Here is a 27,588-nt window from a genome sequence, read left to right as displayed (position 1 = left end):
TGTAGATACAGCGCCCATCGTGACAATCTTCCATGTGTTAATTTTGTTGACATAAGAAATTCCAGAGCTCGATGATCGGTGTAAACCTTAGTATGTCTGCCATACAAAAATATGCGAAATTTTGTGAAAGCCCATACAACAGCCAAGGCTTCAAGTTCCGTAATCGAATAAATCTTTTCTGATTTAGAGAGAACACAACTTCCAACGCCGTTTTCTTCTATCTCTTGAAATAAGTGTGCACCGATGTCTTTGTACGAGTCCGTCGCCAAACAAATATCTTTAGATAAATCCGGATGTGAAAGAAAAGGAGCAGCAACTAAAGCATCACGAAGTCGTTTAAATTCTGATTGAGCTCCCTCATCCCAACACCAATTAGAATTCGTTCCAGATAGTTCACATAAACGAGGTGTGACCAAATTGTCCAGTCTAACAAAGCGTCTAAGAAAATTACAGACCCCAAGGAAACTACGAACATCACGTTTTGTAGTAGGAACAGCATAATTAGGAATAGCGTCTAGTTTCTCTGGATCAGGAAGAATACCTTTTTAAGAAATAATATGACCAAGAAATTTCACCTGAGAACGGCCAAATTCAGGTTTTTCCAAGTTCACTGTAATGCCAACTCTTGCAAATATACGTAATAATGAATCCAAAATTTTGTTATGCTCACTCCAAGAACGTTTAGCAATAAGAATATCGTCAACATATGAAGTAATATAGTCACGAAGATAAACAGGTAAAATTTCGTTTAAACCACGAATGAATGCTGCAGAAGATATAGTAAGTCCAAACGGTAGTTTCCGAAATCACTTTTGGGTAAAACAGTCATATCCGGTAATTCTTTACCAACTCTATAGATAGATTGATAGTTGAAGAGTTGTTTTGATAGATACAAAGAATAGTAAAAGAGTAGGTAGCGGTGCAGAAAACTAAAAGGGAAATAGCACCACTAGAGCGCGGGGCCTTGTGCACGCTACGGCACATATTTACTTAGTGTAGCGAATCTCCTGAGGACATAAATAGCCGCACATAAAATCCAGTTCGTGATTTAGTGGCCAATTTGGTGGAAGTGCGTACATAAATTGATCTAACCATGAGCATGGATGTATGTCATTCTTAGAATTGCGAAAGATCTTAAATTTCCGAACAGTTAAAAAGTGTTTATAGTCAAAGTTTTCGCCTCGTGGCGACGAAGACCTACCGCGTCTGTCCCCGTCCCAATGTCGACTATTGTCAAGTTCGCGCGCCTGGCGCTCTCTTGTTGCTTCTCGTAAATGAAATAAATTATTTTATTCAAAGTCTCTGCTATCTGTGACTTTAAATTTCTTCTACTGTCCTTTCCTACGATTTCGCTTTCAATTTGTTTGACTTGCATTCGTAACGCTTCAAATTCCCTTTTAACGCGTTCATTAAATTTTCCCTGATTTTCAACATGTTTATTTATGTTCTGATACTCTTCTGCTTCTGCAAATTGCAATGGAGCTGTATCATCTGAATATCTGTCCCCATTTAAACTAAGACTTGTCAATTTATCTGAAATCTCCTCAACTCTTAACTGTTCTTACTGTTGTGTTAGGTTATTTATTCTGTCATTTGGCACCGATTCCTCGACTCTTTCAAATATTTCTTCCTTATCGTGAGCACGTTGTAAATTTAACTCTGAGAATTTTTGTACTATACGCGATCTCTTTCTTCCTGTTCTCTGTCCTGTCCCTTTTGTCTGATTTCTATCGAAATTAATCTATTATTGTGAGCATTCAAAATCGGTTGTACTTCTTCTCTAATTTCTTTCTTTAATTCATCTTTCATGTTTTTGAAACATGTCCCTATTCGTGAGTCTAACCGTGTTTCCATTGTTCCCATATCAGTTTCTAACCGTGTTGCCAATGTTCCCATATCTGTTTTAATTGTTCCTATTTGTGAGTCTAACCGTGATCCCAAATTAAATATTGCACTCATCAACTGCTCCATATTAACTTGTTCGAAATTCTTGTCGCCCCTAACATTTCCCGTAAAACTATCTTCCTTCGTCATAGCAGTAAAGCTATCTGTGCTTGATACTATTCCAGAATCTTCTGTCGTTAATGTATAATTCTGAAAATTTTTTGATTGTGAAAAATTTTGAACTGGTTCCGGACTATTTTCCCGACTTATTAAATTGCTTTCTACTTCATTATTCATCATACTGTTCTCATGTGTTGGCGAGTTCGCCATGTTAACAATTTCGTCATTCTCACTATCCATCATTTTTGCCTTTTTCATCGATTGCGTAATCATTTACAAAACATACAAAACTCGTCACTATACGAAAATTACACAGAATATAACACTTTATCACCAACAATACCATTCACATGAATTGCTTCCCGACAAACACGCCTAACGAACAATTAAAATGTTCATAATTGCACAAAGTTGTCAAACCCGTATACAAGACAACAAAAATTAAATTCTGCAACAATACCATTAGAAGAAAGACAAGACAACTACAAATGTTCATTACCAAATCTACACATGCAATACAGACTACAATTACTAAACTACAAATTACCACAACAATACTACTGTTTGCTATTTTTACCATCAAAAGAATTCCAAGGGACGATCCGAAGCAGCGGTCGCCACGTGCATGGGGGCTTATTTAAATATAATGCAAATAATTTTAATTTTAGTCGCTGTTTGTCCGCTTACGCAGTCTCGTAACCGGTTGGCCCTGAATAATATAAGTAAGCAATCTGACTGCATAGAATAACAACAAAGAATGAAAGGAAATTTCCGTTAACACAATTAATTAATTAAGTCCCCAGCAACTATAAAAGCTACGAAACAACAAAGCGCAAATGTAACTGTTCTGTGTGTGGAGGTGTGATTCAAGTTACATATCTGGCATGGTTCTTCCTCAATAAGACAAGATATTTTAAACACCATTTACACTGAAATAATTAAAAAAACAGAACTACTATAATTGCACATAGAAACCAGAATTGCACTCTAATACATGAACACAAGCCAGATGCTTTGTTGACTGAACCTGTGGCCAAGAGGCATTGTTATCTAGGAAATTTGAAATACAAAATTTTTTTCTATTACCTCATATATAGTGACAAAAATTCACTCTGATCATTACAACATCCCCAATCGAACAACACTAGCTGTCTAGCCCATCAGAACAACTGTACATGACATGCTCACAACTTGTACTGCAACTACGGCTACCTCAGAACTCCAACTGCCCACAGCAACTTCTGAACAAGCACTGCCAGTGGTGGCGGCTGAATAATGCTCTTTGGCACAGTCTCTGGCGCTGTGACTCAGTGTAGCCACCTTTCAATGTATGTTAGTAGTAGCAGAGTCGTGATCGCGTCATCTGAAATTCTTTAAGGCGAGAAATGAATTTTAGCCCGATGTGTAAACGTAGGCTTCCACGGCCGTTGTGACAGTCAAGAAAATTCTTCTGGGTTTGAGACCGCATTGTCAGCTATAAAATTCCGACGTTTCGGCGACTATTGCAAGACGCCTTCCTCAGGGTGTATTGGTAACTGCTGAATGGGCGATAGTTTGATTGCTTATATACTACGGAGGAGTGCTGTCATTGGATATCAAAATGAAGAGGAAGGGTATTAGGTGTTCTTTTATTGGGCCTTGCATTGCATGTTGTCATTGGCTGAAATAGGCGTTTTCCATTCGAGTTTCCTTTATTGCTTGCCACTGGTGGAAATCGGCGAATAGGAAACTGAGCGGCGACTGCACCGTAGCGTTGTCTACTAACTGCCTAGTATCGACTAGGCCACGTCAGCACTCTGTGTACCTTCCGCCGCTGTGGCTTGCCGCGCGTCAGTTGCTTTGCAAGAGTTGTCCTTCCACAAAGCAGCCAAGACGCTGGGAGCCGGCACCCGTCTCCCCTGTTCATGTTGTCGGGACGCTTGATAATTTCTGTAGCCTCTCTGCTCTTCGTCCTCAAGCTAAACGGCCGTTTCGCCAGTACGCAGCCCTCTCGAAATTAGATCTTCATCCTGCACTGTTTTTGGTGTTCTGCTACCGAAGATTTGTTGTACTGTTTGAGACCGACGTATCTCTCGTGTTCAAATAACCTTGAGGTTATTGGACGCCCCGTCTCGCCTACATACATCAGTCCACATTCGCAACTGATTTTATAAACTCCGGCGGCATGAAACTTGACAATTGTATCTTTCGTCGAGCCCAGAGCGTCTTTGTTTTGTAAGTAGCCTGTTTAGGCTTTTGTTGGTAACGCCACGTAGCGCTCTATATGAAAATCACTGACTGTGCTGTGTGAAGTCTGTGTCTGGTTGGAATTGTTGGAATGGCCGCTATTGTAGTGTTGGGCAGCTGGATGTGAACAGCGCGTAGTGTTGCGCAGTTGGAGGTGAGCCGTCAGCAGTGGTGGACGTGTGGAGAGAGATGGCGGAGTTTTAAGAGGGGATGATCTGGACATATGTCCATCAGAGGGAGTAAATTTCTAAGACTGGATGTCATGAACTGACATATTTTGATCACTATTAAGGTAAATAAATTGTTTGTTCTCTATTAAAATCTTTCATTTACTAACTATGCCGATCAGTAGTTAGTGCCTTCAGTAGTTTGAATCTTTATTTAGCTGGCAGTATTGGCGCTCGCTGTATTGCAGTAGTTCGAGTAACGAAGATTTTTGTGAGGTAAGTGATTCATGAAAGGTATAGGTTATTGTCAGTCAGGGCCATTCTTTTGTAGTGATTATTGAAAGTCAGATTGCGTTGCGCTAAAAAATATTGTGTGTCAGTTTAGTGTTGATCAGAATAAGTACAGAGAGAAATGTCTGAGTACGTTCAGTTCTGCTCAGCTGTTTGAAAATCAAATAGCGTAAGAGGTTTATCAGCGCAGTAATTCATTAAATTTGCTAAGGGGACGTTTCAGATTGTGTTGTTGGTACGAAAAATCGGCTTAATAGCTATCCGACGGGGAATTTTGTTACAACAAATCTGCTTAATACCTGCCCGACGAAGAATTTGGGGGCAACAGGGAAATGCAGAACGAAGCACAGAACACCGTCCTGCTACCATATGTACAAGGGGTTACTGAAACTCTGGACACGAACCTTCTGATGCTTTGCGCCGATTGTAGCTTGTTTCACCAGTTTCTTAGCGGGTTTCGGACTCATTTTATTACATTCAAAGTAGGCATTTGCAGGTTAGCTATTACTTATTATAAGCATCCTTTTGGCCTGGCCCTTGCTTCTGCGCCTTGCATATACCTATCATGTTGGTCTATTCTGCAGAGTGATTAAAAAAATAAAACCTTGCAAACTGACATGACACATTGGGCATACAACAATGATCAGTCTTTACGTAGAACTCGGGGGTCGTAAACGCCACAAGAGGGTGCTACGCCGTTCATGCCGTGGAAACGTTGGGAGTAACTTGGTTAGTTACACATGTAGCGACATGATTGAGATGCATTTCACCTATGGCGCGGCCAATGGCAATGGACGAGAGGCTGTGCAATTTGCTGTGCGAAATATTCCGATACGAAGGTGACATGCCACACATTATTCGCTACACTGCATCGCCGATTGTGCGAAACCGGTTCGTTCCAAGTGCATAACCTGGAAGCTGGTCGCCAACGAGTAACACGGACAGAGTACGCCGACAATAAATACACGAGATGTATCCTGCGCCACTGATATCCACCAACCGTCCGTATGGCGCATTGTGAACTACGAAGGACTGCATCTGTTTCATTTCGGAGTCGTCCGGGCCTTGCAAGAGAGGGAATATAAAAAGCGCATGGGATTTGCACGCTGGTTTATGCAGGAATCCTCTGCAGACAGGGCGTAGCGAGTGTCCTCGTCACTGATGGTGCTGCATTTTCATTCGAGGGTATAATGAACGTTCACAACTTGCATAAGTTGCCGGATGCGAATCCACATGCTACAAGCACGCGTGCCTCACAACGCTAACACGTGTGTGCAGGCATCGCCGGAGGTTGTTTAATTGGGCGATACTTTCTCCTCGACCGAGTTGATGGTGTCTCGTATTGCTGCAAGAGGTTCTGCTGCACATGCTGAATAACATGTCCGTGCCTACTTAGCGCCGCATTCGATTTCAGTGTGAGGGAGCCCCTGCGCACTTCACCAGACAAGTGAGGGCACATCTCCAGGCAGGCTTTTCCGGTCACTGAATTGCTCACGGTGGGCCAATCACATGGCCATCACTATCAACAGATCTGCCCCCAGTCGATGTTTTCCTCTGGGGGTAACTGAAGGGCCTTGTGTATGAAATACCTGTTACATCGCCGGAGGATTGCTGCGGTGCCACTGTGTCTTTAAGATACATCAGGTATCTATAAGAGGGTGTATCGTTCAATGCAGTGTCGATGTCAGACGTGTCTCGATGCATCTGGACAACACTTCGAGCGTCTCCTATAGTGGGCGGCCATTTGCAGCATGCTGCTAAATAACCGCAATTCCATTTAGCATGTAAGATGTGTATATTTCTATTGTCTATTGCCAATTATTGTAGAAGGGGAAGTTGCGTAGCAAAAGAGATATAGAGGAGACGGGAAGGTTAAACAGAGTGCACTCAGGATAACGTGACCGGCGGATGTGCAGTCGACAGGGCAAGCTTGGGGATAGCGACAATGGTGGGGATGGGGGGCAGTCGCTATAGTGGAAATGCCGAGTGCTGGAGAAGAAGTGCCGTTCGAAACGGAGCCCTAGGCGCATACTTTTATTTAGAAAAGGTGAAACCCGCCTGCGTCCAAACTTACATGGTGCCCATTCAAACAGACCCAGCGTTCTGCTTAACATCTAAAATTATTTCCGCTTAAAATACAACAAATGCACGCTTTATACTCTCCTGGTTAGTAAACCTTATGTAATTACTGTATAGAAATCAGTTAAGTTGTATAAATCTTACATTACTTGCTTCGCGCATGTTTTTACTTGCTTTCTTTACTTACGCACAATAGTTTTTTTTGTGATATGTTACAATACAGCATCACCGGTCTATTGCGGTCTAACTGTGTTGGTGAGGCAGTAAATTTATCCACAGGGCAGTGACTGCGTCTCTGCAATTCACTTTGGAGGTGTGGCGGTGGGACTTGTAGTCCCGTACCACCCTCTGACGGTGACAGTACTACATGAGTCAGGCATAAAAATTTAGCCTAACGTGGGCAGGCATGATTGAAAAGTATTGGACGTAGAATGGGGGCTAGTCCTGCCAAAGGATGCGTCCGTGGTGGGCGTACCGGACCTGTCGTTAGCCATGGTCGGAATCCGATTCCTGTAGGATGGTTAGGGGAACCGGATGTCGATGCCAGGGGCGTGGAAGTGTGGTCCCAACGTGGCGTAACCCATGGCCAGTGTCCCGCAAGGCATCCACTTTCTCATAGAGCCGCCGCGCGTTGTTGCGTATGGTCGTCTTTAGGGGAACGATATCCGCTTCCTCGTGGAGAGTGACAATTGTCGTGAGTGGCGTGGCGTGCAGGCTCCACCTGAGCACCTTGCTCTGCAGGCGCTGCAATGTCCGCATCCTGGTGACACTAATCGTGGCCCATGCAGCAGATCCATACGTGAGGGCAGGCAGGATAACTGTTCGGTAAATGCGGAGCTTGATATGCAGGTTAAGTTCCCTACTGCGAAAGAGCGGGTACAAAGCCCTGGTTAGCTTTTGCCCCTTGTTGGTGACATACTCCGCATGACAGTGGAAGAGCAACTTGTGGTCCATCTGGACCCCGAGATAGGTGGTTGTCGGGGACCAGGGCACCGCACACCTGCAATCGAGATATTGCGGCGGAGGACTGGGCGCCGTTTCGTGAAGTAAACTGCCGTAGTTTTGGCGGCATTGAGAGCTATTTTGTTTGTCCGGCACCAGGTGATGGCGGCGTCCACCTGTCGCTGGAGGCGGGCGACGACGGCATCAGTAAATCGGCCAGTGGTGTATAGTGCTGTGTCGTCAGCGTATTGTGCAAGGTGGCACTCGGGGATGACCGGCATATCATTGACATAGATATTAAAAAGGATGGGAGATAGCACCGATCCTTGAGGAGTGCCTGCCGACAATTGGCGAATGCCAGAACGCATTCCCCGTTGAGCCACTAGGAAAGTCCTACCACGGAGGAAGTCATCCACGATCTTGACATAAATATCCGGTATAGGGGTCTGTGTCAGCATTTTGTGTACGAGGTTGTCTTGCTAGATCTTGTCGTAGGCGTTTTGCAAGTCCAGAAAAACGGCAGCTGTCGACTTGGCAGTGTTGAAGCCTTTGCTGATGTGTTCAGTGATCCGTAGGACCTGAAGTTCAGCAGATAGGTGCGAAGTGAATCCAAACTGTTCAGGACGGATCGTCCCAGCTGCTGCTAGAGGTTGGGAAAGTCGGTGAAGGATCACAGATTCGAGGACCTTCGCCATAGTGTTTAGGAGGCTGATGGGTCTGTTGTTGGTGGGGACTGTAGGGTCCTTGAACCTCTTGGGGATCGCAGTCAGCTTGGCTTGTTTCCACTGAGGAGGGAAAAGGCCAGATGTGAGACAACAGTTTAAAATCTTGGTGAACAAGATGAGTTGTGTGCGGGGAAGGTGGCAAAGATGTTAATTTAAAATTCCGTCCAATCCAGGGGCCTACCGGCCACGTTTCCGTCGAAGGATGCGCTGAATTTCTGCCATGGACGTAAGAAGGGGAACAGACTGGGGTGGGCGGTTGCGGAAAGCAGCAACAGCTGTCAGGACTTCATGTTCTTCCTGAAGTTCGTTCGGAGAAAGGTCCTGGACCAGAAGGCGGGTTTGGGCCTCGAACGCATCTGCCAGCGTTTCCACAATTTGCAGGGTATCATATGACAAGCCCGCTGCTGTGCGAATAGGATGGGCAGTCGCTGGCTTAGAACGCCGCAGGGTGCGAATGACAGCCCAGTCAGATTTTTGGTGGAGTAGGAAAGTGAACACCCTGTCCTCCCACTGTTCAGACCTCCATTCGGCGAGCCGGTGGCTGAATTCGCGTTCTAGGCGTCTCATTTGGCGTTTGTCCTGAGGGTCACAAAACTGCTTCCACCTCCGGCGGTAGCGGTTCTTTTGCACCTTCAGCTCTCATAACAGAGGGGGCAAGTCGTCCAGGGGTGTTCAATTTCGAGGTTCCGTGGAGGTGGAGAGTTTCACTGCTTTCTGTATTTTGGCGGTAAGGTAATCCACAGCGCGGACTATATTGGCCGGTGTTCTCAAATCGAGGTCGTGTCGAGTGGTGTTATTAAGTACCCTGGCAAACTTGTCCCAATTGGTGAGGGTCACAGTGGAACGAACATCAAATGAAAGGGCAGCATTGGTGAGGTGCAAGAGTACTGGCTCATGGTCAGAGGCCAGTTCGTGGAGAACCTCCAATGAAAACTGAGCGGTGATGTTTTTGAAGATGGCCACATCCAGAAAGTCTGGCTGGCAGTTAGTTCGGACTGGGATATGGGTAGCTTCGTGGGGGCCATAGACTGATAGTGCTAAAGTATCCTCCAGGTCAAGGAGGAGCCGGCCTTTGGGGTTAGACACGCGAGAAAGCTGGGTGCTTGGCATTGAGATCTGCCCCAATGATGAGAATGATGAGCCTGTCGAAGGATGACAATGTGCGGAGGTCTGCTTCCAGCAGTGGCTTGTTTGGGCTCAAATACGCTGCTGCAAAGGTAATGGCACCAAGGCGTGTGGAGATGGTAACCGCTGTGGCCTCTATTGGCTGGAGAGTCTCTTGGGTATGGACAAGAGCTTTGTTGAGGAATACAGCTGTGCCTCCACCATGGCGGTCAGGGCGGTCAGAGCGCCAACGCACCATGTTGCGAAGGCGGAAGTCGTCTGCCGGTTTGAAGCGTTTTTCTGTGACCAGTAAAACACCCACACGATAGTCATGGAGGAAGGTGTTCAATTCCATCTTCATACGTTTTATACCATTGACATTAAAAATGCAATGTGACAACATCCCGAGTGGGCTGGTGGTGGTGGTGGTATGGAGGTCCACTCGCCATTACAACAATATGTGACTAAGCCCTTCCACTAGGGCGATGACCTTGAACAGCCCATCCTCCGACTGACCGATTGTTGAGCAGTGTCACGGATAACAGCGCGGATGTGGGGTTTCGCGCTGTCATTTAATTAACATGTTGTGTAGACGCAACTGCGAGAGAAGTATGAAGCAGAGGTTTATGAAGTTTATTAAGTGAGGAAAAGCAAAGTCAACAGCCTATGAAAAAATCTATATCTACATCTACATAGATACTTCGCAAGACACCGTACGGTTCGTGCGGAGGGTACGTTGTACCACTACTGGTCATTTCCTTTCCTGTAGCACCCGCAAATAGGGCGAGGGAAAAATGGCTGTTTATATGCCTCCGTATGACACGTTATTTCACTTATCTTGGTGTGTTTTACGCGATGTGTACGTTGGTGGCAGTAGAATCGTTCGGCAGACAGCTTCAAGTTCCGGTTTCCTAAACTTTCTCAATAGTGTTACTGGAAAGAAACGTCGCCTTCCCTCCGGGGATTCCCATTTCAGCTCGAACAGCATCTCCTTAACACTTACGTATTGTTCGCACGTACCGATAATAAATCTAGCAGATCGCTTATGAACTGCTTCAAAATCTTCCTTCAATCCGTCCTGGTACGGATCCCAAACACTCGAGCAGTACTCAAGAATAGGTCGCACCAGCGTCCTTTATGGGATCTCCTTTGCAGATGAACAGTGCTTTCTCCCAATAAACCGAAGTCGATCATTCTCCTGCCCTACCACAGTTCTCACATGATCGCTCCATTTCATATCGCATTGAAACGTTACGTCCATACATTTAAACGACTTGACTACGTCAAGCGAGACACTACTAATACTGTGTCCGAACGAAGATTACAGGTTTGTTCTTCCTAGTCATCCGCATTAACTTACGTTTTTCCACATTTAGGGCTAGCTACCATTCATCACACCAACTAGAGATTTTATCTAAGTCGTCTTCCATCCTCCTACAGTCACTCAGCTTCGACACATTATCGTAAAACTCAGCAACGTCAGCAATCTGCCCACCATGTCCTCCACTGTCGAGCAGTAGTCCTGTCACGCTTCCCTGGAGCACTCATGATAGTAGCTTTGACTCTGATGAACATTCGCCGTCGAGGACAACATACTGTGTTCTACTATCGAGTCATTATATATATGTGAACGTATTCCATATGCTCAAGCCTTCGTTAACAGTCTGCAATGTGGTTCTGTGTCAAATGCTTTCCGGAAATCTAGGAATAGGGAATCAGCCTGTTCCCTTCATCCATAGTTCTCACTACATCGCGTGAGAAAAGGACAAGTTGAGTTGCGCACGAGCCATGCTTTCCAAAACCATGCTGATTCCTGTATATAAGCTTCACAGTCTCAGGGAAGTTTATTGTTTTCGAACTCAGAATATGTTCAAGGATTCAGTAGAAAACCTAGGTTAAAGATCCTGGTCTGTAATTTTGCGGGTCCGTTCTTTTGTCCTTGTTAGACATTGGAGTCATCTGGGCTTTCTCCTGTTGGTTGGGATTTTGTGCTAGGTAAGCGGCCAAAGCCGTAGAGTACTTTTTGTAGTGGGATTCCATCAGGACCTTGTGATTTATGTGCTTTCAAATCCCTCAGTTGTTTCTCCACGCCAGGGATGCTTATTACTATGTCGTCCACACGGGAGTCTTTTTGAAGGTCAAATGACGATATATTTGTACGAGTCTTCTGTGTGAATGATTTCTTGATCGTGAAATTTAAAACTTTGTCTTTCGTTTTGCTGCCTTCCACTGTCACATCAGATTGGTCAACAAAGGAGTGAATGGAAGCCTTACCCCCGCTTAACAATTTACTTAAGACCACAATTTTCTCTGCTTCTCTGCCAGATCTTTTGCTAAGGTATGACGGTGGTAGTTGTATGCTTCGCACATAGATCTCTTCACAGACGGAAGAATCTCTACTAAACTTCGCTTGCCGTCATTTGTGTATTCTCTTTTGAACCGAGAGTGCAACAGCTTCTTCTTCTCTAGCGTCCTCCGAATTTCGTTATTAACCCATGACACGTGCTTTCCAACTTTTATCCACTTACCTGGCACATTTACATCTGCTTAAACTTTGCCCATAATCCCTCTACTTCCAGCTTACCAGAATAAGTGACGTCAGTCCACTGTGTAAGTGAGATGTAAACAACTGCTTATCTGCTCTATCTAGAAAAAACATTCTACTAACGTTGTTGGCTGATTTATTAACTTTGTAACCGTGGTTCATATAATGACCTCTTGATCGCTAACCCCCTTTGCTATACTGAGACTGTCAATTAGGTCCATCCTGTTTGTAGCTACAAGGTCTAAGATATTTCCACTGCGCGTGAGTGGCAGGGACAGCTGCTCAAGACACTTATCAGAAAACGTGTTCAAAAGTATTTCGCATAACTGTCTGTCTGTACTCCCCGCAATGAATCCATAGACAGCCCAGTCTGTACTCGTTAGGTTAAAGTCGCCTCCAATCTGTATTGCGTGATCTGGCTGTTTACGAGCTACTGACCCTACAGCAATCCTCGATACAAAAGTAAACGTGTAATGTCTTCACCTGTTTCGTTCCAAAACTTGCAGTACTCGTTTCACTAGTTACATATGGCAGTTAAAAATCAAGTTCTTTCATCGAAAAAGTCTCTAGTTAGTGGAATAACTACGCAGAAAATCAAGTTTGGTATAATAACCATATGGCAAAATACTCTCCTCTTTACTTGCTATCATTTGCAAAAATCTCATTTCGATATCTCAAACCGTTTATGAAATATGATGAATGTTATCGATATTTCAATCTGGCCTTATCGCTTTGTTGCGCGACTGCAGATGCATGTACATCATCAGATCAATTTCGCGAGATTGGTGACAGATAGAGACCTCCACCCAAGTCTACAGAAGAATTCAGTATGTTAGTTAAATTTCATATGCAGCAACATATTCTGTAATATGTGCCAAACGCAAAATCATAGCGACCCTTATTTTTCATTGCAAACTTTTTCGTATTTCGATTAGTATCTTACTTAAATTCAAATGTGATACGAACTATGACCATTAACTAAAAGTTCGGCATCTCATCATTAAGCTGACATATAAAGCTATGGGTGACGCAAAAATGAATTTTTTATTTCCGCTTGTGCAGAAGTCAACCTTGCAGTTCACTCATGTTTATTGAAATAACTTCTTCCAGGTATGGAGGGGACAATCAGATATCTGCATCCTCTCAACATTCGTTACATTGTTGACATGTGGTAAAAAATTAAAATTAGTGAAAAACAATCTCGATCGCACTGTTATTTATTGAAAATATGACCGGTTTCGGCCTCTAGCAGCAGGTCATCTTCAGAGAATGCACCATCCGGCTGACGACGTTGACGCTTGTAACAACTGTGCCGAGTCCAGCCGTAAAATGCAGGCCGAAACAAGTCTCATTGTTGGTAAAGTAATGTGCGATAGAGACTGCTTTTTACTAGTTTTTCGTAACTGAGAGATCGCTGTTAAACACCATTAATGTTAGTAAAAATTTTGCCTGACATTAATTCTTCAGTTCAAAGCAGAAGAATATAATTAGAGACTCTACTGTCCAGAATAACTCAGAAAAAGCACAAAGTAATAGAGAAAAACGATTTTTTTGTTTTCAGAGAGAAAGGAAGAATAAATGTCTTCCAGGGCACGTTGCTGCTGTATATACGTCATTAGATCGCCAGGGAATCCTTCTCCAGATATTCCTGATAGATGTCATCCACATATGAAAAACTGGAGACCTAGGTATGGCAGTCGGCAGAACCCACATACTCGCATTTTCCGTGCTTGGAAAGTATAATTAACGTGGTATTTGTGTACACGATGATTATGATAAATCTCTCTTCAGAATGAGTTGTGTGATGAACATGAATTCAAGGGCATGTGAAATTGTAACAACTAGGCGAAAGAATGAATCACCTTTTTTTTAGGGGAGTTCAGTCTTATCATATGTAAGCATGAATTTTACATAGGATGAGTTTCATTTTACTTTAATTAGAGCTATCGTTCTTTGCCCAAAATATGTTTGTGAAATGTAAGTAGAGCATGTTCTCGAAAAATAGTGATGTGAAGATCCAAACGTAACTGGAATTAATCGACAGACTAAAACTAGGTATAGAAACACAATTTGATTTCAGATTTCCATGAATTTTCACCACCGCAGGTATGCAAGGAATGATGAACCGCGTGTGAAAACAGTAAATGATAAATTATCAGGAAGCTATATATAAATGACTTCACTGAAGAAAGCATGCATTTAATACTCTAGTAATTGCTATCACGTGAACGTGATTTTCACTGATTTAATATTAACAATAAATCATTTTCTTATGTTCATTTGCTAACTCGTATAACCACCACAACATTAAACTTTTTAAAATTATGTTTTACTGAAAAACAAAATCTAGAGCAGGAAAAAAAATAAGGAGACTGCTCAAAGAAAATAGCAACTAAGGTTCGAAACCTGAACCTAACGAAAATTTTGGATGGTCCCTTCTGACGCAAATTCTGTTCAATCGAGCAGCTGACGTATCGCTCAGATTTTATCACCCAGAAATTCTTAAAACACCCCTTTTTACAGTCAGTTGATAAAGGAAGATGACAAAAGTGTTCAAGAAAGCATGCATCAGAAATTAATACCATAGTCGTACATCGTAGTCTATTGGACGAGTGGACTTGCTTTCCTCGTCGTAATTGTGATTGAAGTTAGTAGTCTGTGGACTACGTTCCTTGAAGAAATAAAGCAATTTGTCACTTTTTTCTAGCTTTATTTATGTCTAAATGAGCTCCGGGAATTCAGGGGACTTCAACTGGCACAGTTCATTCATACCTTCAGCAGAACAACATTTTTCGACTGCATTTCGAAGACTACAACTACCTCTTGCAGTGGCCGGTTGCAGTGGTTGACACTGAAGAGCCAAAGAAGTTGGTACACCTGCCTCAGCGAGCACGCAGGAGTGCCCCAACACGACGTGACATGGACTCGACTAATGTCTGAAGTTGTGCTGGAGGGAACTGACACCATGAAGCTTGCAGGGCTGTCCATAAATGCGTAAGAATACGGGGGAGGGGGGGGGGGGGGGAAGAGAGCGTGGAGATATCTTCTGAATAGAACGTTGCAAGGCATCCCAGACATGCTCAATAATGTTCATGTCTGGGGATTTGGTGTTTAAACTCAGAAGAGTGTTCCTTGAGCTACTCTGTAGCACTTCTGAACGTGCGGGGTGTCGCACTGTCCTGTTGGGATTGCCCTAGTCCGACGGAATGTACAAAAGACATGAATGGATGCAGGTGATCAGACATGATGCTCATGTACGTGTCACCTGTCAGAGTCGCAGTGACGTCGGAGATTTGACGTTTTACCGGGTTCCTGATATTCACGGTACACTCGTGAAAATCGAAAATGCACACTTCATCGCTACCTCGGAGATGCTGTGTCCCATCGCTCGTGCGCCGACTATAGCACCACATTCAAACTTATTTAGATATTGATAACCTGCCATCGCAGCAGCAGTAACCAATCTAACATCTACGCCAGGCAATCTTCTATAGACGTTGCCGACCGCAACGCTGTACTCTGCCTGTTTACATACACTCCTGGAAATGGAAAAAAGAACACGTTGACACCGGTGTGTCAGACCCACCATACTTGCTCCGGACACTGCGAGAGGGCTGTACAAGCAATGATCACACGCACGGCACAGCGGACACACCAGGAACCGCGGTGTTGGCCGTCGAATGGCGCTAGCTGCGCAGCATTTGTGCACCGCCGCCGTCAGTGTCAGCCAGTTTGCCGTGGCATACGGAGCTCCATCGCAGCCTTTAACACTGGTAGCATGCCGCGACAGCGTGGACGTGAACCGTATGTGCAGTTGACGGACTTTGGGCGAGGGCGTATAGTGGGCATGCGGGAGGCCGGGTGGACGTACCGCCGAATTGCTCAACACGTGGGGCGTGAGGTCTCCACAGTACATTGATGTTGTCGCCAGTGGTCGGCGGAAGGTGCACGTGCCCGTCGACCTGGCACCGGACCGCAGCGACGCACGGATGCACGCCAAGACCGTAGGATCCTACGCAGTGCCGTAGGGGACCGCACCGCCACTTCCCAGCAAAGTAGGGACAGTGTTGCTCCTGGGGTATCGGCGAGGACCATTCGCAACTGTCTCCATGAAGCTGGGCTACGGTCCCGCACACCGTTAGGCCGTCTTCCGCTCACGCCCCAACATCGTGCAGCCCGCCTCCAGTGGCGTCACGACAGGCATGAATGGAGGGACGAATGGAGACGTGTCGTCTTCAGCGATGAGAGTCGCTTCTGCCTTGGTGCCAATGATGGTCGTATGCGTGTTTGGCGCCGTGCAGGTGAGCGCCACAATCAGGACTGCATACGACCGAGGCACACAGGGCCAACACCCGGCATCATGGTGTGGGGAGCGATCTCCTACACTGGCCGTACACCTCTGGTGATCGTCGAGGGGACACTGAATAGTGCACGGTACATCCAAACCGTCATCGAACCCATCGTTCTACCATTCCTAGACCGGCAAGGGAACTTGCTATTCCAACAGCACAATGCACGTCGGTATGTATCCCGTGCCACCCAACGTGCTCTAGAAGGTGTAAGTCAACTACCCTGGCCAGCAAGATCTTCGGATCTGTCCCCCATTGAGCATGAAGCGTCGTCTCACGCGGTCTGCACGTCCAGCACGAACGCTGGTCCAACTGAGGCGCCAGGTGGAAATGGTATGGCAAGCCGTTCTACAGGACTACATCCAGCATCTCTACGATCGTCTCCATGGGAGAATAGCAGCCTGCATTCCTGCGAAAGGTGGATATACACTGTACTAGTGCCGACATTGTGCATGCTCTGTTGCCTGTGTCTATGTGCCTGTGGTTCTGTCAGTGTGATCATGGGATGTATCTGACCCCAGGAATGTGTCAATAAAGTTTCCCCTTCCTGGGACAATGAATTCACGGTGTTCTTATTTCAATTTCCAGGAGTGTATCTCTGTATTTGAATACGCATACCTATACCAGTTTCTGTAGCGCTTCAGTGTAGTAAGGGAATTTAAGGTGTTGTTCTGTTACTGATAAAGGGAGACAGTTACAAGAGTTAGTGACAGAGGTCACGAACGCGAAAGTGAAAGCCGCGGTGCGCCTGCCGCGGCGTAAATATTTGTACTGGAGAGGCGAGGCCTCGTCGGAGCTTACGGACGCACAGCTCCGCTTTAACTTTGAGCGGGGCTTCGCTTGCGCGCCGCCGCGAATGCGTAATGACCGGCAGAACGGCGCGTTCAAGGGGGTCAGGGAACGGAAGGCGGCGGCAGGGCACATTCATAATCGTTGCTTGTCGGCCCAATTTCACTACGATGCGTTGTCGTAGCGGAAGACGGTTTATTGTTCTATCATCGAAACGCTGCGGTATGAGTATCTCCTGCACACATCCGGTCGCGAGTGATCTTTTTAACCTTCCTACTACCACTACTGTCAACATAAGCCCGTAAGTACAATGAAAACTTACATCTCCCTTGTTTTCAAAACTATTGTTTTCGAAATACATTACGTTCTTCTGTCTTGATCAATAGCAGCCAATGAGCGTTTGTTCATTTTTATACTTACATGACATTAAAATATATTCATGTCTTTTTCAGTGACACCCAAATATCCAGATGACAGATCGGCACCAAGCGTTGTGCACTGATAGAATATTAATCAAAACTGCTATATAGCTTGTGCTGTGTGTTGTCGTCCAGGAGAAAGTGTCTAACACTAAGTAATAAGTAACACCTGACCTAAGGAGTACAGGAAGACAGTGCCTGTGAGCTCTCGTGGGGAAGTTAATAGAAGCTTTAGTTTGTCGTACCAAGCGTGCCGGCTTCGAGACCCGGTCAAGTCAGTTTTTGTACTGTAGTACGTGCGGAGCTGTTATATAGTATATGTTCCTAACAAGTAAATGGACTGTTCGGAGTTTATACCTGTGTTGTACTGGCTTTCTGGCTTATTTTTATTTGTTTCGAAATGAGCGGTTTTCTCTGCAACTTCACTTTCTTTCGACTACCAGACTTACTGGCTATTCTCAGTTCGACCATCATCGGGTCGCCTCTATTACATGTTTTGTGTAGAAAGCAGAACCATCTCTGAAAGTTGAGATCCTTTGTTCTTAAGGGCCTGAAGATGTCTATTATATTAGAACACCAACTAAAGTAACGTTCTCGAAATCTAATTTCTGCAGCCTTATAGTGTTTTAGACAAATATGGCCACAGTTATACGAAATTTAGTTACTTTTCCGCGATGTGTATTCCGGTTTCGATGAAAGCGTTCTGAGTGGCCTTAGATCAATCTAAGTTTCCCGAATGCATTTTAGCAAACACGAAGTTTCTTTTTCATATTATGTTAACCTAAAAAATTCGTATCTTAAAGAAGAAGCTTTTCTTTCATACTAAGGTCCCTTCGCACTACGTTGCATTCCGCCGGAATGTGGTTTTTAGTATCCACAGATCCTTTTTTTTCCCTTTTCAGTCAACGTTTGTTCTTAGTACACGTTTGCACACACCTGTCAATGAATTAGTTGGAAACTGGAAATTTGAGGCAAGTTCCTATGGGACCAAATTGCTGAGTTCTCGGTCCCCAAGCTTACACACCACTTAATATTTGTACAAAATTTCATAATTCTAGCATTCACAGAATCTGAGGAAAATGTACATAAACTTTAAAAAACAAACTTTTTAGGAAACGCAATTTAAAAAATCAACCTAACTTTTTTCCTTATGTAACTTTTTTAGAAGGCACTACATTTGTACTATGGGTCGTCTTTCCCTTCAAGGCTTCTCTTCTGGTTTCTTATTGTCTGTCTTCTTTCCTTTACAGGTCTTCAACTGACTTTTCAGCTGATGAGAAGCGCTGTAAATCTATTTTTCTCATGATGTCTTGAGTAAAATTTCCTATCTTGAAGCCCATTCTTTCTAAAACCTTTATCCTCCTGACGTTCCTATCATTAAATACAATAACTGCATTTCAAGTTGCAATTCTGACAACTGTAGAAGATGCAAATGAGTAACACACAGAATCGTTGTTCACTGAGCTGATACTGAAGCGCTGCTTCAAAACGTGGGCGTGACAGGGAGGCCGCGTCTGACTTTTAATTAATTTTCAGGCACTTCGGATACGATTTCAACATTGAAACTTTGGGAACGAATTGTCCTTGAGTTGTACTAACAAATAAAAAATAAATCGAAAATTGACAGTTTTGGTCAATTTCATTAATGTCCCCCCCCCCTCCCCCCCCCCCCCCCCCCCCCCTCAACAGCAGCCCTGGATGCCCACTTACAAGTCCTGAGCGCGGGACCTCCTGTACGTCGTCGTCGTAAGCAAAATCCAACAAGCTTCTTCCCTCTCCCTGACCATGTAAAGTATTTAATGTAAAATATAAATGAAGTCCAGAAAGTGTGTAATTTTATTTTTAAGGTGAAGCAGTGAGTGTTCCGAGCCTTCCTTGTAGCGGTACGCCTGCTCCGCACAGCCGTTGCGGCCCTCGGGGTTAGCTCTCGCAGCCGCTAGCCTCCTGACGCGGAGGATTGTCGCTTCCGCAATTACCGCCGCGGTTGTGGATTTCCGACGAGCCATTAAACGCTACAGGCGACAGAGATGAAGCGATCTGGAAGGCTTCCGGAGCACTTGTAGAGACGCTGCCGGCAATTTGTCAGCGCGGCAGATAAGTGAGGGGGTGGGGGGGGAGAGGGGTGGAGCCGTGGGAGGCGCCGACATATCGAGCGCGACGACCAGAGGCTGCTGTGCGGCCGCAGGCAACAGGCTGCGCTTCCGGCAGGCTCTGGTTTCTGCGTACCAGGGGAGCGTCATCCTTGCGATAGGCAATCCGTCGTTCCAAGAACGGCACGTACATCGGTGTTTCAAAAGATTGCTGCTCCCAGTAACAATGACAGGACTCCGGCCAAACACAGAGTATTTTAATTATCATCTGGAAACTATGCGTTTGATTGTGTGAACCATGACATTATGCTACAGAAATTACAATTCTATGATCTAAATGGAACGACATATGAGTGGTTTAAATCATATCTACAGAACAAGAAGCAAAAAATTTTTTTATGTGTTTTAAGTGATTTAAGGAAGTTTGCCATCTCATCTGAGGTGAAATTACATTAGGTGTTCCACAGGGTTCGATTATGGGTCCCTTTCTGTTCTTGATATATGTGAATGACCTCCCTTCTTATCTGGAGCAAGAAACTAAACTGACACTGTTTGCTGATGATACAGATATCATTATTAATCCAGTAAAAGAAACTCCAATAGAAATTGTCGTTTGGAATAGTTATTAACGGGTATTTTGCGAATGAGCTTGCTCTGAAATTTGAAAAAAAAATAAAAACACAGCACATCCAGTTTCCTGCTCCAAGGAGTACAGATCCTTCAATAAAAATAACACATCAACAGAAGTTAGTAGCCATAGTAGGACACACTAAGTTTTTAGGGGTACTTATAAATGACAATCTTAACTGATAAATTCTGCCGGCCGTTGTGGTCGAGCGGTTCTAGGCGCTTCAGTCAGGATCTGCTACGGTTGCAGGTTCAAATCCTGCCTCGCGCATGGATGTGTGTGATGTCCTTAGGTTAGTTAGGTTTGAGTAGTTCTAAGTTCTAGGGGACTGATGACCTCAGATGTTAAGTCCCATAGTGCTCTGAGCCATTTGAACCATTTTGAAAAATTCAAATTTCGGATTTCCTAAAGCGATTAAGTTCAGAAATTGTTACGATCAGAATAATTGCCAATTCTGAGGATAGAGAAATTAGTAAGGTAACACACTTCGCATACATTCACTCTCTGGTGTCATACGGAATAATATATTGAGGTAGCCAGCCCGAGTGGCCGAGCGGTTCTAGGTGCTACAGTCTGGAGCCGTGCGACTGATACGGTCGCAGGTTCAAATGCTGCCTCGGGCATGGATGGGTGTGTTGTCCTTAGGCTAGTTAGATTTAAGTAGTTCTAAGTTCTAGGGGACTGATGACCTCAGAAGTTAAGTCCCATAGCGCTCAGAGCCATTTGAACCAATATTTTGAGGTAATTCAACATTTAGGCAAAAATTACTCAGTGCTCAAAAGAAATTGGTTAGAATAATGTGCGGGGCTCAAAGTCTCACATCTTGTAAGCATCTGCTTAAAAGGTTAGGAATTCTTACAACAGCTTCACAGTACATTTTCTCAGTGATGAAATTTGATCTCAACAGCGTGGACCAGTTTAGAAACAACAGTGACATTCATGATTATAATACCAGATGAAAGAAAGACTTACATTATCTTCTACTTAACCTATCTTTGGCACCGAAAGGGGTACAATATGCTGCTGTAAAAGTTTTCGATAAATTAGCACATGAAATAAAATGTGTGACACACTGCAGTAACCGTTTCAAAAATAAACTGAAATCATATCGACTCCTCCGTCCGCCCCCGGTAGCTGAGTGTTCAGCGCAACAGAATGTCAATCCAGAGTGCCCGGGTTTGATTCCCGACTGTGTCGGAGAGTTTCTCCACTCAGGGACAGGTTGTTGTGTTGTCCCAATCATCATAATTTCATCCCCATCGACGAGCAAGTCGTCGAAGTGGTGTCAAATCGAAAGACCTGCACCCGGCGAACGGTCTACCCGGCGGGAGGCTCTAGTCACACGACAGTTACATCTAACAACTCCTCCTATGCCGCAGATGAATCCTTGAATAGGAATAAATAAATCTATACGTATAATATATGCATTTTGTGCCATTTAAGGGAATAGGGGTGGGAACTAAGAATTTAACGTTTAAAAAAAAGTTTGATTCATGCGTGCATTTCGTATGCACTTGACACATTCCACATCATAGCGGTTACCGTGCGATTGACCAATGGAACACGTAATTAACGAACTAACTAACTTACTGGTCTTGCGCCTGGTTTCCTTGGCTAATCTGAAGCATACAAGTAATATTAATCAGATGAAATTATTTGGTTCCAGAGACATTTGCAAGCCACAAACATCTATGATGTACACATGTACATTGAAGTGACAAATGAAAATTTGTACCACGGCCGGAGTTCGAACCCAGGTCTTCTGCACAATAGGCAGTTGCGCAAACCAGATGGCTCCCTGGCACACTGGCTTTGCGCAACTGCGGGGACTACCCTAGCATGTCTTCCTCCTCGACCCAGATTCCCATTCATGCCTCAGACCACTTGGTATTCCCCCCAAACCCGAACACCACTGCAGAGACTCTCCAGTTGTATGGGAATAGCACCTCAGGTTGGAATGAAACGGGTGATCCTACCTGAAAATCAGGTACAGGTGTTATAATCAAACGGAACCACGCTAAATGAAAAAAATATGGCAACACCAGAAAATAATTAATATATGAGGTGTGTGATCCGGGGCTGGCTCATGCTATGCATTAGATTAAACCTTGGTTGCTATTCTGTGTTTAGTCTCCCACGGTTATCGTGATTATGCTGTTATCCTCACTTTCCGCGGGTGGCATCAGCAGTGTGTATGAATATTCACACCTTGGGCTCGCGCTTATAGTTTCTGGCTGGGCTGTGTGCGGGCAGTCGGTCGGTTGTCGTGGAGCAGCGAGGAAATCTCCGCGGCGCGTAGTTTGGCCGGTTCTGCTGGCGGCCTCTATGCAGTGTCAGAGTGTGTGGTGCTGTTCCCATTGCTACGAGGTTCGTGGCTCACCGATCCTGGACATGAAAGTTGAGTTTTGACTTAATCTATCAGCAACTCACGACAGTTCACATTGTGTCGTTTTCAAGTTGGGAAATTTTAGCCACCCTGCGGTGGAGTTTAGCTGTACTTGGTTATTTGAATTGAAGTGCACCAGCGGAATCTTCTGCTTTGTGGCTGTTAACATTCCGGTTCCCTGCCCTGGGCATTGGCGTAAATTAAGGCAGTGTATTTGCCTCATCGTGTTGTCGCTGTCCAGAAGGCCATTACCTTCTACATTGTTCCACTGAACTCCCTGTCGTGAGCTCGTCGGGTTAAGCGGAGGTTACCTTGTCGGTGGGTCCGTTGACTGACTGTCGGTTGGGTTGTCGTCGGACCGACAATGGTTGGGCCAACTGACTTCTCACCTAAGCGAGCGTCGGTATTTCAATTCCAGGTTGACCTTCGGAACTTCTGAGCGCCCTTGGGTGTGCTGCTTTTTCTTGTTTGTTGTTGTTGTTTGTACTTGTATGGCTTCTAACCGATTTTTAAATTAAGGTTGTTTTGCCCTTAACGCTTCAGATGGTTTGGGGCTTTAGCCTAATTTAGGAACTGTTTTACATAAGGCCTTTGGCGTTTTTAAAATTAATGTTGTTAAGTTTAAGTGTTGGGCCTTCAGCCGATTTTGAATTTTAGTTATTTTGCTCTTAAAGTGTCAGATTCTTGGGGCCTTCTGCCGATTTTGAATTAAAGTTGTTCTGGTCTCAAGGTGTTAGATGGTTTGGGTCTTCAGCTTAATTAAGGAACTCTTTTACGATAAGGCTTTGCCACTTAAATTTCTGATTTTGGTTGAGCTTCAAGTTATTGGCTTTCAGCTGGTTTTAAATTAAAGTGGTCTTGTCCTTAAGGCACAAGGTTGTACGGCGCATTCAGCCGCTAATTAAGTTCCAAAACTAAAGCTTTTTTTTTTAAATTTATTGCTCTTGTAATGTTTTACCAAATAAAAGGTTGTATATTCGAGTGTAACTGACTGCCACTTATTTTGTACCACCATACAGCGATACCTTCAGAGGTGGTGGTCCAGATTGCTGTACACACCGGTACCTCTAATACCTAATAGCGCGTCATCTTGTATTGATGCATGCCTTTATTCGTCGTGGCATACTATCCACAAGTTCATCAAGGCCCTGTTGGTCCAGATTGTCCAACTCCTCAACGGCGATTCGGCGTAGATCCCTCAGAGTGGTTGATGGGTCACATAGTCCATAAACAGCCCTTTTCAATCTATCCCAGCCATGTTCGACAGAGTTCGTGTATAGAGAACATGCTCGCCACTCTAGTCGAGCGATGTCATTATCCTGAAGGAAATCATTCACACATAAGCACGATGGGGGCACGCATTGTTGTCCATGAAGACGAACGCCTCGCCAATATACTGCCGATATGGCTGCACTATCGGTCGAGGGATGGCATTCACGTATCGTACAGCCGTTACTGCGCCTTCTGTGACCTCCAGCGGCTTACGTCGGCCCCGCATAATGCCACCGCAAAACAGCAGGGAACCTTCAATGCTGCACTCGCTGGACAATGTGTCTAAGGCGTTCAGCCTGACCGGGTTGCCTCCAAACACGTCTCTGACGATTGTCTGGTTGGAGGCACATGCGATACTCAACGGTGAAGAGAACGAGATGCCAATCCTGTGCGGTCCATTCGGCATGTTGTTGGGCCCATTTGTACCGAGCTGCATGGTGTCGTGGTTGCAAAGATGGACCTCGCCATGGACGTCAGGAGTGGAGTTCCGCATCATGCAGTCTATTGCGCACAGTTTGAGTCGTTACACGACGTCCTGTGGCTGAACGAAAAGCGTTATTCAACATCGTGGCGTTGCTGTCGGGGTTCCTCCGAGCCATAATCCGTAGGTAGCGGTCATCCACTGCAGTAGTAGCCCTTGGGTGGCGTAAGCGAGGCATGTCATCGACAGCTCCTGTCTCTCTGTATCTCCTCCATATCCGAACAACATCGCTTTGGTTCACTCCGAGACGCCTGGACACTTCCCTTGTTGAGAACCCTTCCTACTACAAAGTAACAATACGCACGCGATCGAACCGTGGTATTGACCGTGTAGGCATGGTTGAACTACAAACAACACGAGCCGTGTACCTCGTTCCTGGTGTAATGACTGGGACTGATCGGCTGTCGGACCCCTCTGTCTAATAGGCGATGCTCATCCATGGTTGTTTACATCTTTGGGCGGGATTAGTGACATCTCTGAATGGTCAAAGGCAATGTGTCTGTGATACAATATCTACAGTCAACGTCTATTTTTAGGAGTTGTGGGAACTAGTGTGGTGCAAAACTTTTGTCAAGATTTGCCAGAGGTGTCTACCGGCAAAATACATTGGTTTTAACGTGTAGAAGATGCAAACCTATTTAAAAACATTTTGAGAGTTTATTGAACCATGACAGCCCAACAGTGTCGACAACTCAGTTACGGATCCAATTGGATACAGAGGAAATCCCTGAACCATCAGAGGAAGAAACCCGTATTGTGCTGAAGACCCCAAGAACAACAAAGCTACAGGTGGTAGTGGTATTACAGTTGAGATGCTACTCCTGGGGGGGTGCAGCATTTATAAAGGCTCTGAATCGGTTAATACCTACCATCTGGACAGAGGAAAAAAAAATCCTGAAGAATGGAAGGGCGCAATTATACGTCCTACCTTCAAGAAGGGAGATACCACACAAGTATCCAACTACCGCAGGATTTCACTACTTGCGATTGGGTACAAAGAATTTCCAATGCTGCTCCTAAACCGCTTCTAACTATTGGCCGAATAAATTACAGCCCCTTATCAATGTGGCTTCATCTCTGGACGGTCGACTCTTGATCACATTTTCCTTAAGGCAGCTAACAGAAAACTTCGACGAGTTTGGTCGGGAAGCACATTCTTCTTCATCGATTTTACAGAAGCATATAACAGCATTGACCGCTCCATGGCAGTTCCACCTAAATACATACGACCTAATAGAAGCTTGCTACTACCAATTAACTAGCCAAGTAAGGTTGGCAGCCAAGTATCATCACCATTCGTATTCAAAATGGACAGTGACAAGAAGATCCATTGGCGTCAATACTATTCAACTGGCCCTGGAAAAAGTAAGCCGCGACTCTGGTCGAAACAGAGAATTGGAGATGGTGGGAACAGACAAAATCCTGGCTTTTGCTGACCATATTGTGATACTTGGCGACACCCAGGAGTAAGTAAGTGCTGACACTTCACGATTCCTCCGCTACGCGAAACAAATAGGTCAGGTAGTGAATGAGAGTAAAACAAAATATATTGGTGTCTCGCGACATCAAGCTCCCCTCTCCTTCATTATTGTTGACGGACGCGCCTTCGAACGACTAAGAGACGTCAAATAGCTGGGATCCATACTGCCTAATAAAAGTGAAGTGACGAAAGAGATGCAGCAACGAATAACAAAAGCCAATCGCGATTTCTTCAGCCTAAACAATCTATTCAACACCCGGTTGATAGCGCTAAAAAACAAGATTCGGCTCTACATGACATTAGTGCGGCCGGTACTTTTGTATGGTTGTGAAACCTAGGCAGCTTCAGCTACAACGAAAGAAGCAATTTGTGAATTCTAGAGGAAGGTACTTCGAAAGATATCTGGACCTGTCTACAGTATCATGGAAGGTAAATGGGAACGAAGAACAATAGTTCTCCGTTCCCACCCTGCTGGGAGACGCCCAAAAGGGACGACCGAGGACGCGATGAAAGGATTGGGTACTGACAATAATCAAACTAGTGGAGCCGACAGCGGTAGAAGATGAGGCTGGGGACCGACAATGATGGACCGCCACCTGCAATAAATGGCTCCTATACCTGATTGTTTTTCTTTTTTTAATGTGTACCTTTGCAAATTTTAAAATGTGCAGTTTCTTGTATTGTTTTTATATTGCGGTTTGTACCCTTTTTTGTAGGTCTTAAAGGCCCGCAATTGGAATATATATGAAGGGATATAAGTGCAGTTATTGTGATCATTGGTAGTTTAGTGCGTTCACTTCATTGGTAGGAACCTTTTCTCTGCATCTAACCGTCTCTGCATCGAACGGTCTTCCCGTAAACACGTCACATAATTTATTATTTGATGTTTTCTGCACAGCCGTAACTGCAGCACTAAGTGATTTACACCCGCCGTTATAGACTTACCTCTATGGATTCACGCGCCAACACTTCAACATCCCACGGGCTGAACAGGGGAAGATACGCATGAATGGAATGCTTTTTCCACGTGCACGTGGGGGTACTAAATAATCTAAGAACATGCCTAATACCTATAATTATTACTCTGCAAATGAAGTAAATACTGTTATAATGTGGTTTAGTGCCCTATAGTCAGTCAGTGACGATTCTGTCACTGCAGTTTGTCGGTTTTATTAATTTTCACCCTGGAGGATGGCAACGAAAACTCCGTGAGGCTACTCGCCAGTGATGTTGTATAGTCGAAATTCCTGAATCAGGAAACTGTAGGGGTGTACAGAAAGATCTGCAGAAAATCGACGGTGGATTTCAGAACTGGCAATGAACATTTTTAACGTATTTATCTTCACATAAAATCTAAACAACGGAAGAAAAAGTACAAGAGTTCCATTCCTCATTATTTGAGCACAAGTTCAGATTATATGTAAAGAGTAATGAATTAATGTATTCACTAAAATTACGTTATGTGCATCGGTAAGGATTGGGCAGTGATATAATGTCCTCAACAAAACCATGAACGCAAGGCAGAAGCATACCTTGCAAGACACTTAAACGAGCCGCATTTTTCACGGCTGTCAGGCTTGGATAATAGGCCCCCAGTGTAAAGAGGAGAAC

This window comes from Schistocerca gregaria, chromosome 2 (assembly GCF_023897955.1).
Source record: "Schistocerca gregaria isolate iqSchGreg1 chromosome 2, iqSchGreg1.2, whole genome shotgun sequence".
NCBI lineage: Eukaryota > Metazoa > Arthropoda > Insecta > Orthoptera > Acrididae > Schistocerca > Schistocerca gregaria.
This window is presented reverse-complemented; position numbering follows the sequence as displayed.